Below are 19,798 nucleotides of genomic sequence, written 5' to 3'. Positions count from 1 at the left end.
AATTTTCCATTCACTCCCAAGAAGCCATAATTGAGAAAACAAGCACTGTGTGTGTGTGTGTGTGTGTGTGTATGTGTGCACGCGCACGTGCATGCATGCATGTGTGTTGTTTGGGGGTGGTTAAAATTCAGCCAACTTCTTTTTGTCTGAGTTTATAGAACACAAAACAAATCAACCTCTTGAGTATTTCTATGGTTTCAAATGAAAGTTAAAAAGTCAGTTTCCATTCATAATATTCCTGATCCTCAGAGAAACTTCTTGTTTTAGGTCTTCCACAGTCATTCTATCTTCTATGGCATAAGAAGGCTGGGCTCTGGAGTTCTGCCCTTTTCTTTCCTTCTTCCCATTGTTTGCTCACTCTTTCTCTCTCCCTTCACCTTCTTTCCTCTCTTCCTCTCTCCCTCCCTTCCCCTCTTTCTCTGTAAAGTGACAGCCTTATATATCTGTGTCAAATGGGATAGTTAGGATATTTACTTTGTAGGGCCAATGGGTAAATGAAATGAGACATTGATTTCTAATGCAGAACAGGCATGTGGTAAACACTCAGGATGTGTTCATTATGATTGTTACTACTGTTAGGAAAAGGGAAGATTCTTTATCTCACTCCTTTACTCTGATTCTTCTGATTTTGGCTTTGCAGATTAAAAATCTCAGGAACCATTTGCCTGCATTTCTTTCTTGAGCCTGGCTCACAGCTGTCAGTCATGGGAGAGTGTCTGAGTTGCTAATAAATGATTTGCATATGAGACTCCTTAGGAGCCAGGCGTCAGTTACTTAGGTGAGGATGGATTCTGGGCTGGGATGTGCTCATAGTTTTGGCTAGTATCTGGTTAGGTCCTGGCTGCTATTTTCCAGCTGTAACCATCCCAAGGGTGAATGGGGGTGGCCTTCACCATGCTGCAGACGTGTAAAGCCAGACTTAGAAGCAAGAAGCTGTTTCTATAGGGACAAATCAGTACTCCCAGGGTCAATCATGAGTGCCTGCAGCCTTGTGTCCTCTATTAAGTGGCATCGTATGGATCTCTGAGGTTCAGTGTTGTAAATCAATATGTAGATTGTCAGTTGGCCTGCATGCTGGGGTGGGGGTTTCCCTGTGGTCCACCTCTCTGGCCTTGAGAAAAGTAGGAAAGATGTTTGTTACAGTTTGGATAGGAAGTGTTCCCAGAAAAGCTCAGAGGTGAAATGTTCAGAGGTGAAATGATGATATTATGAGAGCTGTAACCTTATCAGTAGATTAATCCATTTGATGGATTAATAATTCGAATGGACTACTGGGTGATAACTACCAGCAGGTGGGGTGATGCTGGGGAAAGTAGGGCACTGGAGGTGTGGCCTCAGACTATATCTTGACCCTGGCTCCTTGCTTTCTCTGCTTCCTAGCTGACCTGGGATGAACAGTTTTCCTCTACCACACCCTCCCACCATGATATTCTGCCTTACCTTAGGCTCAGAATGATGGCGCTGGTGGGCCATGGATTGAATCTCTGAAACCATGAACTTAAAATAAACTTTTCCTCTTCTAAATTGTTTTTGTCGGGTCTTTGGTCACAGCAACATAAAATTGACTAACACAACAATGATGTTCTCCTTTTCCGATTCTTCCCCTGCGTCCTACCAGAGAGAGCAGTAGCTTCACTGCAGAGGGCATGTGGTTTGCCTTGTTAAATGCAGATGCTCAGTAGAGACTCAGACTCAATAAGTCGAGGGCAGAGATTAGCAAATGTATGTTTAGAAGCACCTCGAGTCTAGACTTTAATTCTAATAATTTCCTTATTTGTGGCCTGTTTTCCTCCTCTCTACCAGCATGAAGGTGGGGGCCTTGCCATATCTGTTCACCACTTCAGACTTGTGGCCTTGCCTTTAAAGGCAGGGAAATGCAGCATCTTTCAAACTTCATTATGCACTTTAATCACACAGGGTCTTGTTAAAATGCAGTTTCTCATTCACTGTGTCTAGAGCAGGGTCCAAGAATCTGTGTTTCTAACTGTCTTCCAAGGAATGCTCTGGAGGTTGCCTCTTGGTGTAGCAAAGGTAGAGTCTTTGAGGATGCCACTTTGAATCATGCCACCTTTGCTAGTGGGGAGCCCCGGCCATGCATCTTCCCCTATAAATGGGGTCCTACACAAAGGTCCTTCTGAGGCACCCATAAGATAAGTATTTAGCCTAGAATATGATGAGTACTCAGTAAATGTTCATTCTTTTAATTATTATGACTAATGTTAGAAGTTAATTCTCAGATACCATTTAAGCAATGCTAGCATGGTCAATGTACAGTTTTTCATCAGACTGCCTGGGCTTCTCTCCTGTGTCTACCACTTACTTATTTTATGGATGTGGGCAAATTTCTCAACTTCTTCGTGCCACCGTTTCATCATCCATAAAATGGGAATATGACTGCTACCTCCCTCCTATTGTCATTGAGAAGATTGAACAATAAATCCAAAGTTCTCATTCCAATATCTGGAGTCTTGGGGCTCTGTTTATGTTATAACCATTATTGATCAACTATTGTGTGAGATTGTATCTAATGGGACCTCTGGTCTTCCTAATCCAAACTACCAGTCAGTTCTACTAAGTAGCCTTGACAGGTCATAGGGCCTCAATGTGGCCACCACCCTTTAGTTATTCCATTAGGATAATAACAGCTTCCTTTTTTAGCATTGTACCTTTGAGGAGTTATTTAATATATCTGTGTACCACACTTTGCTGATTCATAAGCAGGAGAAAATAATAGCTGCTTCATAGCACTCTTATAGGCATATAAAGCATAAGTAATTAGAACAGAGTTTGAAATGTGGTAAGTGCTTTGTAGACATTAGCTGTAATAGCAATTATTGTTATATTGTCATTTCACTATAATATATACATAAAATAGATGTTAGCAATGATTATCATCATAGCATGGTACAGTATAATTATGTATTATATAAAGTATGGATTATAATCATTCATATCATGTACCAATTGTCATGATTTGTATTTTATATGTTCTCCCAAAACTCATGTGTTGAAGGCTTGGTGTCCAGCTGATGCTGCTAATGGGGGGAGGGTGTGGAAACTTCAGGAGTGGGACTGAACTGGAGGGAGTTAAGTCATTGGGGGCTACTGGGACCCTGTCCCCATTCTCTTTGGTCTTTATCACTTCTTGGCCACCAGGATGTGAGCGGCTTTGTTTCACTATATTCTCCTAACATGATGTTCAGTCTCATTATGGAGCCAAGTGGCCATGGACTGAAACCTTTTCTCTTGTTGTGTTTCTTGGATATTCTGTCACAGTGCCAGAGAGCTAACACATCAATATTAAAATCATACTATAATAATCTGTGTTTTGTCTGAAAATGCCTTTATTTTACCTTCATTTAAAATTTTTAAAAAATTATGTAAAAAACACATGAAATTTACCATCTTAACCATCTTTTAAGTATACAGGTCAATAGTCTTTAGTATATTCATATTGTTCTGTCACTATTACCACCATCCATCTCCAGAATTATTTGTGAAACTGAAACGCTGAATCCATTAAACAATAACTCCCCATTATTTTATACCTCCATCCCCTAGCAACCATCATTTTGCTTTCTGCCTATCTGAATTTATCTACTCTAGCTATCTTATATTAGTGGAATCATGCAATATTTGTCTTGGGACTGGCTTATTTCACTTAGTATAATGTCTTGAGGGTTCAATCTGTATTGCCTAGCATATGTTGGAATTTCCTTGATTTTTGAAGGCTGAACATTATTTCATTTTATGTGTATTCATCTATCAGTAGACACTTGAATCACTCCTACCTTTGGTCACTGTGGATAATGCTGCAGTGAACACAGATGTTCAAATATGTGTGTCTCTGTCTCTGTCTCTCTCTTTCTCTCTTTTGGTGCCGAAACCTAGGATTAAACCAACAAATATGTCTTTGAGATCATATTATTTTTTGGGCATAGAAGTTGTATAATCCTCATGACTTCTGACTGTAGTCAGAGACATCTCTCCTTATACTGTCATATCCCACCTTGACGAGAAAACCAAGAAACGAATGACAGAAACTTCTCAAGCTCTTAAATGTGTATCTGTTTACAATATTTCTGTGGTCACCTATACATGCAGGACACCCTGCCAGGTGCTGTGGGACAGCAGCTGTGGTCAGTGTTCTAGCTGGCTATTTGTGTACAGAAAAGTCATGTACTTGTAGTGGCTTCTTTTCTTTCTTAAGTGGTCTCATAAAAGCTGTGTGCCTTCCCCTGGTGTTTGGATAGAATACCTGCCTCTGACACATCCAGTAACTTTGCCCAAGTCCAAGAAGGAATAGTTCTTATAGATGAGGTGGTTTTTCTAGCCAGAGGATTTCAAAATGTTCTCAAGACTTTGCCAGAAAAGGGAGTCTGTACAGGTAATAAACTGCATTAAAAAACTGTGTAGAAGTAAAAACCTGTGGTCATATCATCTACCACTCAGAAACATATTTGCTAGGATTTTTTTGGCCTTTTTTCGGTGAAAAGATGATCTCAATTTCATTTTAAGCAAACCATGAATATAAAGTTTGACACAAAAGCACTTTCCAATGCCCTGTGTCTTCGAACTTGTAGGCCATGGTGTGGCAGCAGGCAGGACCTGTGCCTCTGGGGAGGTGCCAGTGAGGAGCGTGAGCTCTGCAGACAGGCGGCTGGTAGGATCCCTGCTCTCACACAAGCTGTCAGACCAGGCTCAGTGCTTAATATCTTGACTCCTAACCTCTCTAATGCTCAATTTTCCCATTAGCAAAATGAGGTGTACAATAGTCCCCAGCTTATAGGATTGCTGTGCAGATTTCATGAGCTAATACCCTTAATGGGCCTGCTTGTCACAGGCCTGGGACAGAGGAAGTGCAAATTAATGTTGGCGATCCCTCATGAAAACAAACGTGCTCCATGCTCCTGCTCTGGTGCCACAGTCTATGTTGTAATCCCTCAAACATGCCACTTTCAGTCTTCTGCTGGCCCCACGCCCACTTTTTCTTCTGACGGGGACCTTCTAGGCACACCCCTCCCTGTTGCCTTTCTAACCCTACTTACTTTTTGTGTTCCATCATTGATATTTTCTCCAAGAAGCCTCTTTGTCAAAATTGACTTTTTTTTTTTTTACAAGGTCCACAAATGCCCTGCCAAGCACCCATCACTCTGTATTGTTACCCCTTCTCTGAGCTGTGAGTCCCATGAGGCCATGTCCACATGGTTTCTACAGGATCTCAAATGAAAGGAATATATGAAAGGTAGACCTGTATGTGGCATGGGCTGGAAGGATGTTTGCTTTGGAGAGTCAATCTCAGACAGCTCTGATGCAGTACCCCAGGTGATCCTTCCTCATAGAGTGCCCTGGAAGGGGTTATGGTCGGTTTTCATGTGGAATGTCTATTCCTCCAAGCACCACTTTATTGACTACCAAAGGGTAGACACATTACAATTCTTTGGCTTCTCGGGGCTCTGGTTCAGCTTTCAGATAGGGCCATAAAGATTTTCAAAGGAAGTTCTTGCCTGGGTCCAGGATCTAAGGTTTCTCCCCAGCACACTGGATTTTTTTTTTTCCTCTGTTCTTTCTTAGACTCCTGTCTTAATCTCCATTAGCAATTCTTTATCCTGGTTCTTGCAATGGTATATTTGTCTCCCTTTGATACCAAATGAAATGTAATTAGCTATCAGGGTTGCTGGTTGGCTAGTTTCTCAGAAAGGCTATGTGCTTGGTGATAAGACACTTCTGTGCTATTTCTATCCAATCCATCAACCTTCCTGCCAAATTATTTCTTCTTGGATTAATGTAAGAATCATGGCTATAATAGCAAACATTTATTAAGTACCTTCTTGTGCCAGACACTGTGTGAGTGTTCTCTAGGAGTTATCTCATTTAATTTTGACAACAATCCCATGAAACAGAAATTGCCTGTATTCTCTTTTACAGCAGAGAAAATTGAGGCATGGAGAAAGTCAGTAATTTGCTCAAGGTACCCAGAAAGAAGTGACAAAACAGGAACTTAGGTTCAGGTCTGCATAACTTCAAAGGCTGTGCTCTTCACCATGAGTCTCCAACACTGCCCTATAATTTTCAGTTATTATAATGTCTCGATTTGAAAGCTCAGGTACACTAAAAAAATACATTTTGTACCCAGAGTGCACAGTGATCATGTCGCTACCATGATCTTACTAAACCCATGCTTTCCATATTAAGTCATAGCTTACATTTTATCTTTTGTTTGAAGATAAATGGGAAAGAAATATTTCATTTTGTGCTCTTCTTCCTTTTGTAATCAGGCACTGTTTTGTTTGTTTGTTTTGGGTGTGTGGTAGAAGGTTATGAGATTGTCAATGGTTGTATAGCTGGACTGGTAACAAAATTAATCTGATGATTTTATTTGTATAGTAACTGCTTTTCTCCTCCTTGATTTCAGAGCTGACTGGCAGGCCTCACCCATCAAAAAATTTATATTTTTGGATATAAGAAGTATTGAAGGAGTAATGTAGATAGCTTTGCATGTAAATCATTCTTGTTATTGAGCAAAATAATATGTTCTCTGCACTACCTTCATTGTTCCTGTGTGCTTGTGTGGTTGTGTTATAAAATTTACAGTGAAGAGACAAAGGAGAAAGGTTCAAAATCAGTAACTCCCACTTTCAAAGTAAGTACTTGTGTTTCACCAGATTTAGAGAATCCAAATTCATACATCTAGCATTTTGCTCATTTCCCCCCAAATTAATTCTATGTAAAATCTAGAGATAGGGGAATACCTTAATATTTCCTAGGAGCAAACAGTAGAAAATACTTGATAGTTCCAATCTCGTATCCATTCACTTATCATATACTCAAAGAGTGTCTGATGATACCTAGGTACCATGCTCAGCACTGGGGGTATGGAGGTCCAAGCCCTGGCCCTCACTAGATCAACAGTGTATATACAGATACTTAGAGGCAATAAACAAAATCAACTTGGCATGGGAACATGAGATGGCAGGGACTGACTCACGGGTGTTGCTAATATATGGCTGAGTGAGACTCACCTGGAATATGGAAGAACCAGTATTCTCTTTCTTCAGATCCACAAAATCTGTTCTTAGGAAAACATTTTCCATGTTTTCCACCTAGCCTGCCACCAATAGCAACAGCAGTAATTGTTCCATTACCTTTTCTTTTTTCTAAATAGCTTGATACATTTTTTATTTGCTTTTTATTTTTGTTAGTCAGAACATGGAAGGAACCTCAAGAGTTTATTACTGTTTTTCCTGTGATCAAGAGGCCACTGAAGGGCCATGAGGAAAGATAGCATTTGGGAGAAAGTGACCCCCACAAATGCAAGGGGGTTCTAGGCAGTCACTTAGGTTTAGGAAGATAGCTCTCAAATGACTTGGGCAGGGTTGCAATGGGGTAGAAATTCTAAAGCTGATATAACTCAAGAGGAATTTAGGAATCAAAGGTGGTGATTCTGATCACACATTTGTGAATGATTCTTATAAAGAGAAAGTGAAATGTCTAAAGCATTTTGGTGAATAGATTTAATCTCAAATACCAACTCTGCATGGTAGCAGAAGCTAAAATAAATCCTCCTAAGTAGAGAAGGATTCTGAGATTTACCTGGAATACCACTATTAACAGATTAAATACAGAATCGGACCCTTCTTCTTATTTGACACACCTCTCCAAGCTCCAAGTGTTTGAATTAGGATCCAAAAAAAATTTTTTTTGGTATTAGGGAATGAACCCAGGGGCTCTGAGCCACAACCCCAGCCCTTTTTATATACTTATTTTTTATTTTGAGACAGTGTCTTGCTAATTTGCTGAGGCTGGCTTTGAACTTGTGATCCTCCTGCCTCAGTCTCCCAAATCACTGGGATTGCAGTCATGCATCATTATGCCCAACCCAAATAATCATAATATACTAAGCCAGTGAATCAAAACGAGGAAGACGAAGACTAATGAGAATGACTGTATATTCCTGCATTTAAATTCAAAACTCAATGATGGGTTACATTTTGGGATTGGGGAAATTTGGATAGATGTCAATTCATGAAAAAGAAAGACTTGACCTCAAGCCCCATATGAATCCATAAGATGATGTGGCTGCAAAATGTCCTAAAACAATGGTGGGCTGCTGGAGTAAACAGGGCAGGCCAACCTCAGCCTCTCCACTGGAACAGAGCCTTGCAAGTGTCTCTTCTTCTTTTTTTTATATTTATTTTTTAATTTTCTTCCTGTGGATACAACATCTTTATTTTATTTTTATGTGGTGCTGAGGATGGAACCCAGCGCCCCACGCATACCAGGCAAGCGCGTTACCTCTTGAGCCACATCCCCAGCTCGTGTCTCTTCTTTCTAGCCTGCTGCTATGTTGAAGACTTGAGTGTCTGCATCAGTTCCCAATTTCTGGTGTTTCATCAAATGATTTTGCAAATGTATGGGTTTTGGAAAAAGCTTGAAATGTGCTTTGTCCCACGTGTTCTATCCTTAAACACCCACGTGCACTTCAGGAGGAGTTTTGTCCATATGGTATGCTCATTGGCAGTTAACTCATCAAAATCACCATTGTGTCAGAACCATTTGATTTCCAACTTGCCATTTAAGTTGTTCCAAAAAGGCTCCTGAAAGATTTTTTTTTTTAAAACTAGGATATGATTTTGGTAAAAGAAATAAAGAGAATGTGGATTTTTTTTTCAGTTCAAATTTAACACAGAGGGAACCCAAGAATTTTAAGCTTGCTAGAATCCATTCTTTTAAAACCAAGTTGACCTTTGCCACTCTCTTTTGAGGATAATGATAATGATGGTGATGATTGATGATAGTAATGATGATGATTGTGGTTATTCAACTGATGGATTTGGGTTATTTTCTGATTGTCCCTGGAACAAACTTTTTTCCTAATAATTATGATGGCGAAAGTAGAGCAAGTATAAGAACTGGAAGGGAATGTTAGAAAATAACAAGGAATACTTGTACTAAAAGCATTGGCACATGTGAAGGATAGTAAAATTGCAGGCAGAAAACATAGTCTGTGAATATACTTTCTAAGTAGAAAGCCCATAATGGTCTCCCACTTAGTTTTCCTCTTGCAGGAAAGTAAGTTCTAGGATTAGGATTTCAACAATTAGTTTGGTACCATCTTCCCACCCCCCACCCCCGTACTTGGCATTGAAACCAGGGGCACTCAACCATATCTTTTTGACATCCAACTCACAAGAGGAAATGAGACCTGACCTAATCTAAGATAGTGAATGCAGGCTGGAACATGCTTCTGATGTCTGTGGGGTGGACATTTGCTATTGTTTTGACTAATTTCATATTCTTCTCATTTAATTCATTTCCAAGCACAAACATGAGGCAAAAATAAAGGAATATTCTCTGGTACAATTCTTAAAATTGACTCGCAGGTAGATTTGAAATCACAAGTTTGGTCTTATCTAGATATGGCCTGTGATGAGTTTTGGTCCTGTGTTCAGGTCATTGTCCCATCCTCTCCTGAATGAACAGGTTAAGACTGATATTTGATGTGGTAAAAAATTGTACTTTTATAGTCTTTGGTCTATATGCTTTTTTTCAACCCATATTTGAGGAGAGGGACATAAAGAATTCTAGCTAGATTGAGATTCATAATAGAAGTTACAAAATGGGTACCAAATCAGAAAGGAAGGTGTGGGTGACTGCAGATAATCTCACTGTAGATATTTAGTGAGTACAATAAATAATCATGGAGTAATATTTACACATTGAATGGTAGGGAGGATTTAGCATCTCTTATTTTAAACTTACAATCTCTGGAAACTATGATTTGCTCTGTACCAAATTATTATTCAGGAGGAATAGTTACCTTCAAACAGGCCAGGCCTCATCTCCTATGCTTTTTCTAGCTGAAGAACTTTGAACATTTTTTGTGATGAGAAAGCATTGCTGTAAGCTATCAGTTATGACAGGCTTGAGCAAGTTGCAAGCTCATGGCTGTTAGGTGTTTATTTTCCCAAGGATATTGTAAAAAATGAATATTAACCCAAACAGTTCTTTATAATTCTAGGTCTGTGTTCCTTTCTGTGATTCCAATACTTTCTCTAAGGCCAATAGAACAGTTAGGCTGTTTCCAATATTTTACAAAATAGAAAGGATAGTTTTGATTTAGAAAACAAACATGTAAATGGTGCTTGTCCATGGGAGAAGAGGGGACATGCATTTAAAGATGTCCTTGAACTCTCATCTCAGGAGGAAACTTCCCAGGGAGCTTGTGGAACCTGATTCATCTTCATGAACCATTTTTAAGAGCAATTATGTTCAAACTTTTTCAAAGAAGTCCTATTGACACATGTGAGTTCTCTTATTCTTCCATGGGTTTGGTTACTCATTCCAACCCCTTTTGCACAAAGAATGGTAAATAAATAGGGAAAAGGGAAGATTTTCCTGTTTAACTTTCTACTCAAATGTAAAGAAATATAAAGAAGCATATTTCAAAGAGCTCTTTTTTTCTCATATTATCTCATTCATTTTCTGATTGACGTGGTGGTATTTGAATAGATAGAGAATTATACAGTTTTTAAAGAAATTACAAATTGTTTTCTGTGGTAGAATTCACTCAATGTGATTGAAATCATCACTGCTTTTGGCAAGCTCCTTTTCTTCTTTTTAATATTTTAAAGGATTGCCTTTATTTCTTTTATTTTCCCCATTTGCATCATCGCTAAGCTCAATTTTAAAAAAATCTCATCATATGCATCTCCTGGTTATTACTCATTTTTACTTCAATTTGCATTATATCACTCTGAAGTACACATATAACTAGAGAATAGGAAATTATTATACTTCCTCTAAGAAGAGAATAAGTTTTAAAGTTTGCTACATTAAGTAGCAAAAATAAAGACTAATGGGAGAATTTCATTGCATGGACACACTTAATTTCAGCAAGTATTTTTGATCACCTACTATGTGCCAGGGGCTGTTGTAAGTATTGAATACTGAGGACTTTGATGTGGACAAGACAGAAAGGGTCCTTGTATAATGGAGTTCACTCTCTAGTGGAGGAGGGCAGACAATAAGCAAACCAGACAAACAGATGAGGAAACTATTGCAGAGTGTTATGCAGAGAACTAAAATTTAAAATGTGATAAAATAATAACCAGATGCCAACTTTAAATTGAGTGATGTGGTAAAATCTCTCCAAGGACATTTAAGCTGGGGTCTCATTCTACTTCCTGTGGCTAAATGCCTTGTACTTAGAGGCATAAAGCAATTTATGTTCAGGGATCCTCCATGTCAGGAATCTGCAGGGTGTGTTGGAGCCAGGCTTGTCTCTGCCTTGCAGTGCCTGGGGCCTGGCTGGAAGGCATAAAGGCTGGGGCTGGGACCATTCGAGCATTTGCCCACTCACACATGCCTGGCAGTTGATGCTGCTGTAAGTTGAGTGGCAGCACACCTACATGGGGCTCTCCAAGCAGCCTGATCTCCTTCCATTATGGTGGCTGGGTTCCAAGAGTAAGTATCCCAAAAGAGAAAGTGAGCCAGGTGCAAGCTCTATTGACATTTGTGACCTAGCCTTAGAAAACACACCGTGTTGCTGCTGCTAGACTCTTATTGCTTACGATGATTGCCAAGATCTACCTAGTTGAACCCAAGGAAACAAAGACCACTTCTTGAAGGGGTGTCAACATCACATTGTAAGAAGAGCACATAAGATAGGATATGTATCAGTGTGACCATCTTTGAAAAATTCCGTCTGACACAGTCTGAATGTCAAGATAGAGTTAGGAACTTAAAAACCAAGGGGAAGAACATTCCAGGCAAAGGCCTAGGTAAACACCAACTTGGCACATATTTGAACCACAGATAGAAGGCAGGCAGCAGGATATGAAGAGCAAGGAAAGAGTGGTCGCAGGTAAAGTTGCACAGTGGCTGGGGCAAGATGATGACATGGCAGAACCAATTCCACTTTAGATAATAGGTAAGGAAGACTGGGTTTGTCCTGGGACTCATGCAAGCCTTCTCTGGGGAATCGCTCCTTTGGGTCAGTTTGTCGATTTTGGCCTGTCTCTAGATTCTCACATATAGTATTCCTAGTTCTTTTCTCAGCAATGCTTCCTTTTGAAGTCCCCATCCCCCAGCCTACACTGGTCCACGACTGGATTTTGGACCCTGCAGGGAGTAAACAGAAACCTTTGGTTCCTTCAGTCTTTCAAGGGCCTTTAATTTAGTTGGAGAGATTAATACACACACATGTGCATACACGCACACAGGGATATTAAATATAAGTCAGCAACATTTATGTGCAACAAGAATCAAATATGAAAATACGCAGTGTGAATCATAGGACTTAGAAGTCATATAAAGAAGACAGTGTAAAATGTCTAATAAAATGGCCTTCTCCTAGGAAGAGAGCTCATCTATTAATATTATGGCTGCATAATAATAAAAAAAAAATATGATGTGAAGCAGAGGGCAAATGGGTCCTGATGTCTACATGTGCTTACTGACAAGAAACAGCCCAGATAAATTGTGACAGGTAGTGATTAACTTAAAGTGTCTAAATATTTCTGGGCCTTGCAGAATAAAATATGTAAATCTAAGAATGGCTGTGAGTGCAGTGGAGGCCTGTAGTATGTCCCAGCATCTGTTTTCTTTTATCATTTTTTTCTTCATCTGTGTTAGATGAAGTTATGAATTCAAGATTTCACCATCCAAGTATCACAGGGACACTGTTATAGAAGCACAAGATTTGGAGTCAGGGTCCTGAGACCAAATCTCAGGCGTGCTGTCTCCTAGATGTGCACATCTGGACACTTGGCAGGATTCTTGTAAAAATGAAAGGGATCAATGCGAGAATGTAAAGTGCTAAGCCAAGAGCTTGGCACAGGGCTTGTGCTCAATAGAAGAAAGTATTGTCATCACCATCTTTGTCACCACATCACCAGTACTGTCACATTTACAACCAACTGCTTGGATAGGTACATAAAACATAATTTGGCTTCTAGTTTGATAGAACTGTGAAATAGGATCAGCACACATCCTAGTAAAGTATGGAAAATTTGAATTTTTTTCTTATAATGTGTCAGAAAAAGTTGTTCAAATGTTGGGCTTTGGTGCTTTATGTGTTCAGCTGGGGGAGAGGAGGAAGAAAAAAGGACACAGCGTGTGAACTCCGGTTGGAATTTCATATTTACTTCTGCCTAGTTAAGTGACCTTGAGGGATTTGCCTCAGTGGCTTTATCTGCAAAATGGGGTTAACAGTGCCTAGATTCAGGGAGGATTAAATGGTATGGGATTGCATTTGGAAAGTTTCAGGCACATATAGGTTCAATAACTGACAGTTCCCAGATCCAGCAGGAATTGGATAAGCTCATGCAAATCTCAAGGGAACATTTCAATACCTTTATAATACTGAGCACCTAGTTAAAAGCAGCTGGCCCTAGAAGTTAATCCAAACAGCATAGTTAAGTCACTGCTCAGATGATCTGAGCCATAGTGTCACTTAGCACAAAACCCCATAACAATATAATAGAGCAAAGAGAATCTCTAAGAATGTATAGGCCACTCTACTAACAGAAACCATCATATCAGTGGCTAATTCCTAAAACAGGCCAAATCTGTCCCTGCCCACATTGCTCTCAGGGTGGTGAATAAAATAACTGGGGTCCACATCAAACGGATTGCCTATGTAGAATTTGTCTCCTTGTCACAGTCAAAGTGGCTTTGTAGCTTGTTTCTGTCAGTCACCTTAATTCCTACACCAGGAGTCATGACTATGGCAATCCTTCTGGATGGTAGGGTCTCAAGAGCTTTGGCTTCAACATCTCGGCCACCAGCCAGTCCTCCATGGGGCACGGGGTGGCATCTGCTCTGGCTTGGCCAGCCTGACAGGAGAAGCACTGAGGAAGAGAGTGGGGTGAGGTAGGTGGCCTGCAGGGGAAGCCCCTGTCTATGGGAGGGTCTGGGGAGATGGGCAGTTTCTCAGGAAAAGCAGGAGGCAGAACTGACTGCCTGGAAGTTCTGAGAGGAACAGGAGGCTGCTGCAGCACTTACAGTAGTGAAGATCTGGAATCAACCAGAATGCCCGTCAACAGGAGAAGGGCAACTAAACAGGGTGCATCCTTGCTGTTGTAGAATATTAACTTGTCATTAAACAGTTAGATACAGCCCAGTCTTTACACACAGGGGGCCATTGGTGCTTCAAGGAAAACATGGTGTGCAGAAGCATGTGTGAAAACCACCTCTATAAGTGTGCAAAGAATAGAGGCTTACATTTTATGATTATCTGTTGTGCCAGGGACTGTGCCAAGTCCTTCTACTAGGGTGTTAGTGAATTTGAATCTCACAACCTGACGCATGTGTTAGGTATTTCCCTGGAGAACCAAAGACATTTAGTAGAAAGGGGAGGAAGGTAAAACCCTCTCCTCCACTCTCCCTATGTCTCTCTTTCATTTGTTTTAAAATGCATGTGAACTAGCTGAACTTGTTTGGCTATGTCTGTCCAATTACTGGATTTAATTTGTGTTGTCTGACAGCTTTTCAAAAGAAAACAGCTTCATTGAATCCTCGGGGCCCACACACAACTCACACTAAAAACTAAACAGAAACGAGGCACCACTCACTACAAATACCAGGAAAAGCCTTTTTCTCAAAAAGTACTTTTTCGAAGCCTTAAGTGAAATATACTGCTTAATAAAACCCATACTCGAGTGGAGAATAAAGGCAGAAAAAAGACAAGCAGAATAAACAACTCATGTTCCAAGAGTTCAATTTCAAATTAAAAAAATGTACCCTTAGCTGGCTATATTAAAATGTCCTTTTATAGAAAATAAATCAGTATAAATCCCAGATAGTGCCTGTTAATTCTTATTATTTATAAAATATTGAAAGTGCACAGGAGCTTCAGGGCCATGTACAGGTTGTGATTTCCCTCCTTGAAAAGCTCTGCTTGTTTACAGATGAATCTGTATCCAAGACATTAGGTCTGCTGTGGATTCACCAAATGCCACATTTCAATGGAGCATTGGTTTGAAAATAACCAGTGAAATTAGGTAAGTTTTATAGATTAATTTTGGTACAAAACAGACATAGTTTGAGTTGTTCCTGATTATATAAAAGCAATTTCTTGTCAGTGTAAAACAGACTATTATAAAAAGGACATAGGACACATTAGACATAGAAATTACCCTTAGTTCTACTCTTGGAACAAGTTCTAATATTTTGGTATTTTCCTGTCTATCAGATAGTGCCAGTTTATTATTATTACTTAGAAAATATTGGCAGTGCACAGGGAACTTAGGGCCTTGTGCAGTAAAGATCATGACCCCGCTCCACTTGAAAGGCTTCAAGCAGCTATAGAGTAGCAAATTCAAAGGCACCATTAGATGGATAAGTACCTTCAACAAAAATGCCAAAACTGGCCTAAAGAAGAAACAGATAATTCGAATACATCCATGTGATTTAAACACAACACAAATTCATGATCAGAACTCTTAGAGAACTAGAAATAGTGGGAAATTTACTTAAATGGATAAAGATTATTTCAAATAAAAGCTATAATAAGCATTATACTTTAGAGTCATTCTCTGTAAGACAGAAGCAAGACCAACCACAATAAGCTAAAGGAGAAACAAAGGAAGAAGGATGGAGGTTAGGAGGAATGGTAGATTATATTCTTATTTCCAATTATTTCTTACACCTTTGCTGCAGGAGGGCTGCCCTTGCCTGCCCAGTGCCATGGGGGTTGCAGAACCTTCCTCTGGGAAGAGGACACTTTTTACTCTATTAACCATGGGCTTGGTTAATGGATAGGAAGAGATTTGACAGTGCCAGTTCTGAGTGGAAGCTTTAACAGCCCTGGTGTTGTGATTTTCCTCTGCTGTGAGATCGGTGTGTCCTTCAGTTGGCTGCTTCCTCAGCCTGATTCCAAAATAAGAAAACACACAGAGCAGAGCTGTGGAGACATTTATTTTTGTTGTTGTAAGTCAGAGTTGTGGCAGTCATTTGTTATCAAAGCTTAACTTCGTGAAAGCTGACTAATACAGAAAGTTAGAGAGAAAACTGTCTTCATTTGCAAATGATATGATCATTAATCCAGAAAACCCAACAGATTCCAAAGACAAGTAATAGAACCAGTAAGAAAACTAAGTAAAATTGTTGGGTACACAATTTGCAATATTGCACTAGCAACAGCCAATCAGAAAAACGTAACAAATAACAACTCATCTTTTCCAGTACCAAGAAGTCTATTTTAAATATATAGAAATTAATTATGTTGATAAGACAATGTAAAAGGCATGGTGGCACAAACCTGTAATCCCAGTGACTTGGGAGGCTGAAGCAGGAGGATTGTGAGTTCAAAGCTCCTTAGCAATTTAGCAAGACTCCATCTCAAAGTAAAAAATCAAAATGGCTGGGGATGTGGCTCAGTGGTAAAGTGCCCCTGGGTTCAATTCCTAGTACCAAAAACAAAAACCCCAAACACAAACCCAGAACCCTTTAAAATAATGATAAAGAACATTAAAAAAGGATATGAATAAGTGTAGAAAAATCCTATGCTTTTGAATAATAATGTACTAGAAAGGCATAAATTCTCCCATTTAATCTATAAATTTAATACAATGCCATAAAAATACTACTCAGATTTCTTTTTTCTTTTGAGGAATATAATCGACTTCTTTAAAATTTATCTGGAGAAATAAATGTTTATAAATGTCTGAGTTGAGCTTAAATAGAAACATCAATAGAAGGGGAGCTTTCCCTACTAGATATTAAAACACCCGTCCAAGGAATAGCACCAACAACAGGGGTACATTGGTGGAAAAAAACAAAACAAGACACCCCAGGTAAATGCACCCCCCAAAAAAAATAGGTCAGAGGACTCAGACACAGATCTCTATGTTGGGTGGAACTTAAATGTTGTAAGGAGGGACAGTATCACAAGTCAACATCAGCAGTGCTCATGGGGACAATAAGGCAGAGACTAAACTGCTTGCTCATCCACAGGTAGACTCCTCCTGGATTAAAGACTCAAAGGGCAAAGGTCTGACCCTGCAGGGAGAGGAGCAGGAAGTAGAAGAATATCTTGGTGACCTAGGGGCAGGGAAAACCTTTTCAAACAAAATTTCAAAAAGCACAAATCATAAGGCAATGCACTGATGGCTTTGAGTCCCTAAGTAATAAGACTTTTCATTTAGGGAAGACATTATAGACAGATTTGTCACACAGATAGCAGTGTGGGGAAAATGTTAGAAATGTCTAAAACCCACAAGAGCTAAGCAAAGAACACTAGTAACTGTTACCATTCAACAAGATAAAGGCAGCAAGCCCAATAGAAAAACAGGCAAGGATACAAACGGGAAATTCACAGAAGAGGAAACTCAAAATTACTACTGCACATATGCAGAGAAGTGATGGCCCAAGTCATCAGTAATCTGACACATACAAATTTTAAAAAACGTTGACTTGTTACACTTATTAGGCTGCCAAAAGCTAGAAAGATGGAAAAGGCCAAGTGTTGGTGGAGATGTGGGGATATAGGAACCCCACCACTGCTGGTGAACAATGGCATCCTTTCTGGAAAGCATCTAGCACTACTTAGTGAAGTTGAGAATATACATATGCTATGACCTTGCAATTCTACCCCTAGGGTTGTATTGAATAGAAAAACTTGCATGGATACTTAAGGGGATATGCATGGGGATATTCATTGCAATTTTGCTTGTAGTTGTGTAGACTTGGGAGCAACCTATGAGTTCACTTAGGGAGCAGATAGATGAATGTTGAGGACATACACTTTGGACTGCCCAGCAGCATTTAGAGGGAACAGTCAGAGGTACACATGGCACTGTGGGGCAGATGGTGGACCTTCAGAACTGCCTAGGGAAAAAAGTAAGATCAATGAAATGCAGGGTAGTTTCACATACTTTTAAAAACATATTACAGGGCTCGGGATGTGGCTCAAGCGGTAGCGCGCTCGCCTGGCATGCGTGCAGCCCGGGTTCGATCCTCAGCACCACATACAAACAAAGATGTTGTGTCCGCCGAAATCTAAAAAATAAATATTAAAGTTCTCTCTCTCTCTCTCTTTAAAAAAAACATATTACAAAATAATACCTATTTTGCAATATGCATCTACAAAAACAAACAACAACAACAACAACAAAAACCTACACAAGAACATATTAACACTTCAGAATGATTGACTAAGGTGGGGATGGAGTCCAAAGAAGCACTGAAAAAACCCATTCTTGAGCCCATACCCAGAGGTGATAGCAACTGACCTTTGTCTCTTGTCATATTCCATGATAATAATGACTATCATCAGAGATCAGGTACTGGGGGCCAGGTGCTATGCTAAGTGCTTAATGCACTGTCAATTTAATCCCCATGACAACTTCAGGAAACAGTCCATCATTATTTCTTTTAAATACAAAAAAGTGAGACTGATGAAGATTGAACAACCTGCCCAAGGTTGTCCAGCCAGGCAGAGGATGAATTTGAATCCATGTCAATCTGGTACAAAAGTCTAGGCACTTAATTGCCTCTCTGGGTTGCTTCTATCCAGATTTTAAGCTGTGTGATAATTCAAAACAAACACTTCCTACTACAAGACTGAAATCACACCACAACACTGCTTCATAAAATGCAATTTTTAAAATTTAACATTTAACCATCTAATTAATGTCTTCATATTAGTAAATGCAGGTCCTCAATCATATTTTAAAATGCCATATAGTATTTCAATGTCTGAGTTATAGAGAAATATAATAGTGGGGAATGATTTCTATCTCCAAAGGTCAACAATAAACAATGAAAAATAAAAACAAAATAAAAGCATCTCCACATATCTCAGACATGTATTTACTGAAGAGGATTTTTTAAAAGAGGATTGTTTTTTTTTTTTGTACTAGGGATTGAACCCAGGGCACTTTGCCACTGAGCTACATCCCCAGCCATTTTGTGATAGGATCTTGTGAAGTTGCTTAGGGCCTCGCTAAGTTGCTGAGTCTGGCTTGGAACTTGCAGTCCTCTGCCTGTGGAGTCCCTGGGATCATAGGCATGCACCCCTGAGCCAGGCTGAACTACTAAGAACCAAGAGATAATGCACAAGTTTTTAACTTAATCGAACTCTGGAAATATGCAGAGGATGGATTTTGGTGATCCTGAGAACAGAATTGCCAGATGCAATTATTTTTATTTAAGGGCAGTGGTTATCTTTTAAGAAGATAGACTTTTGGATGATGTTGAAAGATGCTGGAGGAAGGTGATAAATTTCACTAATGGATTAATCTTAACTGTTTAAAACTGACAGTGTCCTCAATGAACTTTCTGGGCATGGCACAGGCACTAACTCTTCTCTGGTAGATGACAGCAGGTTTGAAGGATTGAAGCATGAGAGAAGGGAGATGTTTATCAGCCTGTGTTAGTTTCTCTTAGTAAGAAACATGGCTTGGAACAGAGCTTTATGCTTCTCCAGTGGGTAGCACAGCTGTTGGCCCATCTGATCCTTCCTAGAGCAAATGAGATAGAGTGGGTAAATGACATTATCACCTCCTTGAAGATGAGAAAACTGAGGCTCTAAAAATGTAGGAGATTTCCCCAAGTTCACTGCAGTTTACTCCCTGGGAACTCCAAGTCCAGTGCTCTTTCTACCACTCCATACTTCTTTTAAGCCAGGAGGGAAACAGCATTACTTACTCTACATTATACAAAATCATTCATTTTTCTGATGTAGATGTAGCAGGGAATATGAGAACTGATTTCCATGCACATACAGATGAACTTGCACCGTGGTACACAAGCTAATGTGCAAACTGATGTTTTAATAGCAGAAGGGCAGCCC

At 39.6% G+C, this 19,798-nt stretch overlaps 1 long non-coding RNA gene across 3 annotated transcripts in view; it reads right to left on the bottom strand.

The window, feature by feature from the left end:
• Window positions 1-19,798, bottom strand: part of LOC124103751 (uncharacterized) — a 73,221-nt gene that overhangs the window by 38,549 nt on the left and 14,874 nt on the right. The window contains exon 2 of one of the 3 annotated variants that reach the window (XR_006855258.2): window positions 3,792-3,887. This is a non-coding gene — a long non-coding RNA (uncharacterized LOC124103751). Of the gene's footprint in view, window positions 1-3,791; window positions 3,888-15,914; window positions 18,004-18,809; window positions 19,467-19,798 lie in introns of those variants that run through there. The other 2 variants (XR_009228291.1, XR_006855257.2) reach the window with 2 other exon arrangements.

Source organism: Marmota monax, unplaced genomic scaffold (genome assembly GCF_021218885.2).
Source record: "Marmota monax isolate L192 unplaced genomic scaffold, Marmota_monax_Labrador192_F-V1.1 WCK01_AAM20220418_F8-fsc00006, whole genome shotgun sequence".
NCBI lineage: Eukaryota > Metazoa > Chordata > Mammalia > Rodentia > Sciuridae > Marmota > Marmota monax.
This window is presented reverse-complemented; position numbering and strand designations above follow the sequence as displayed.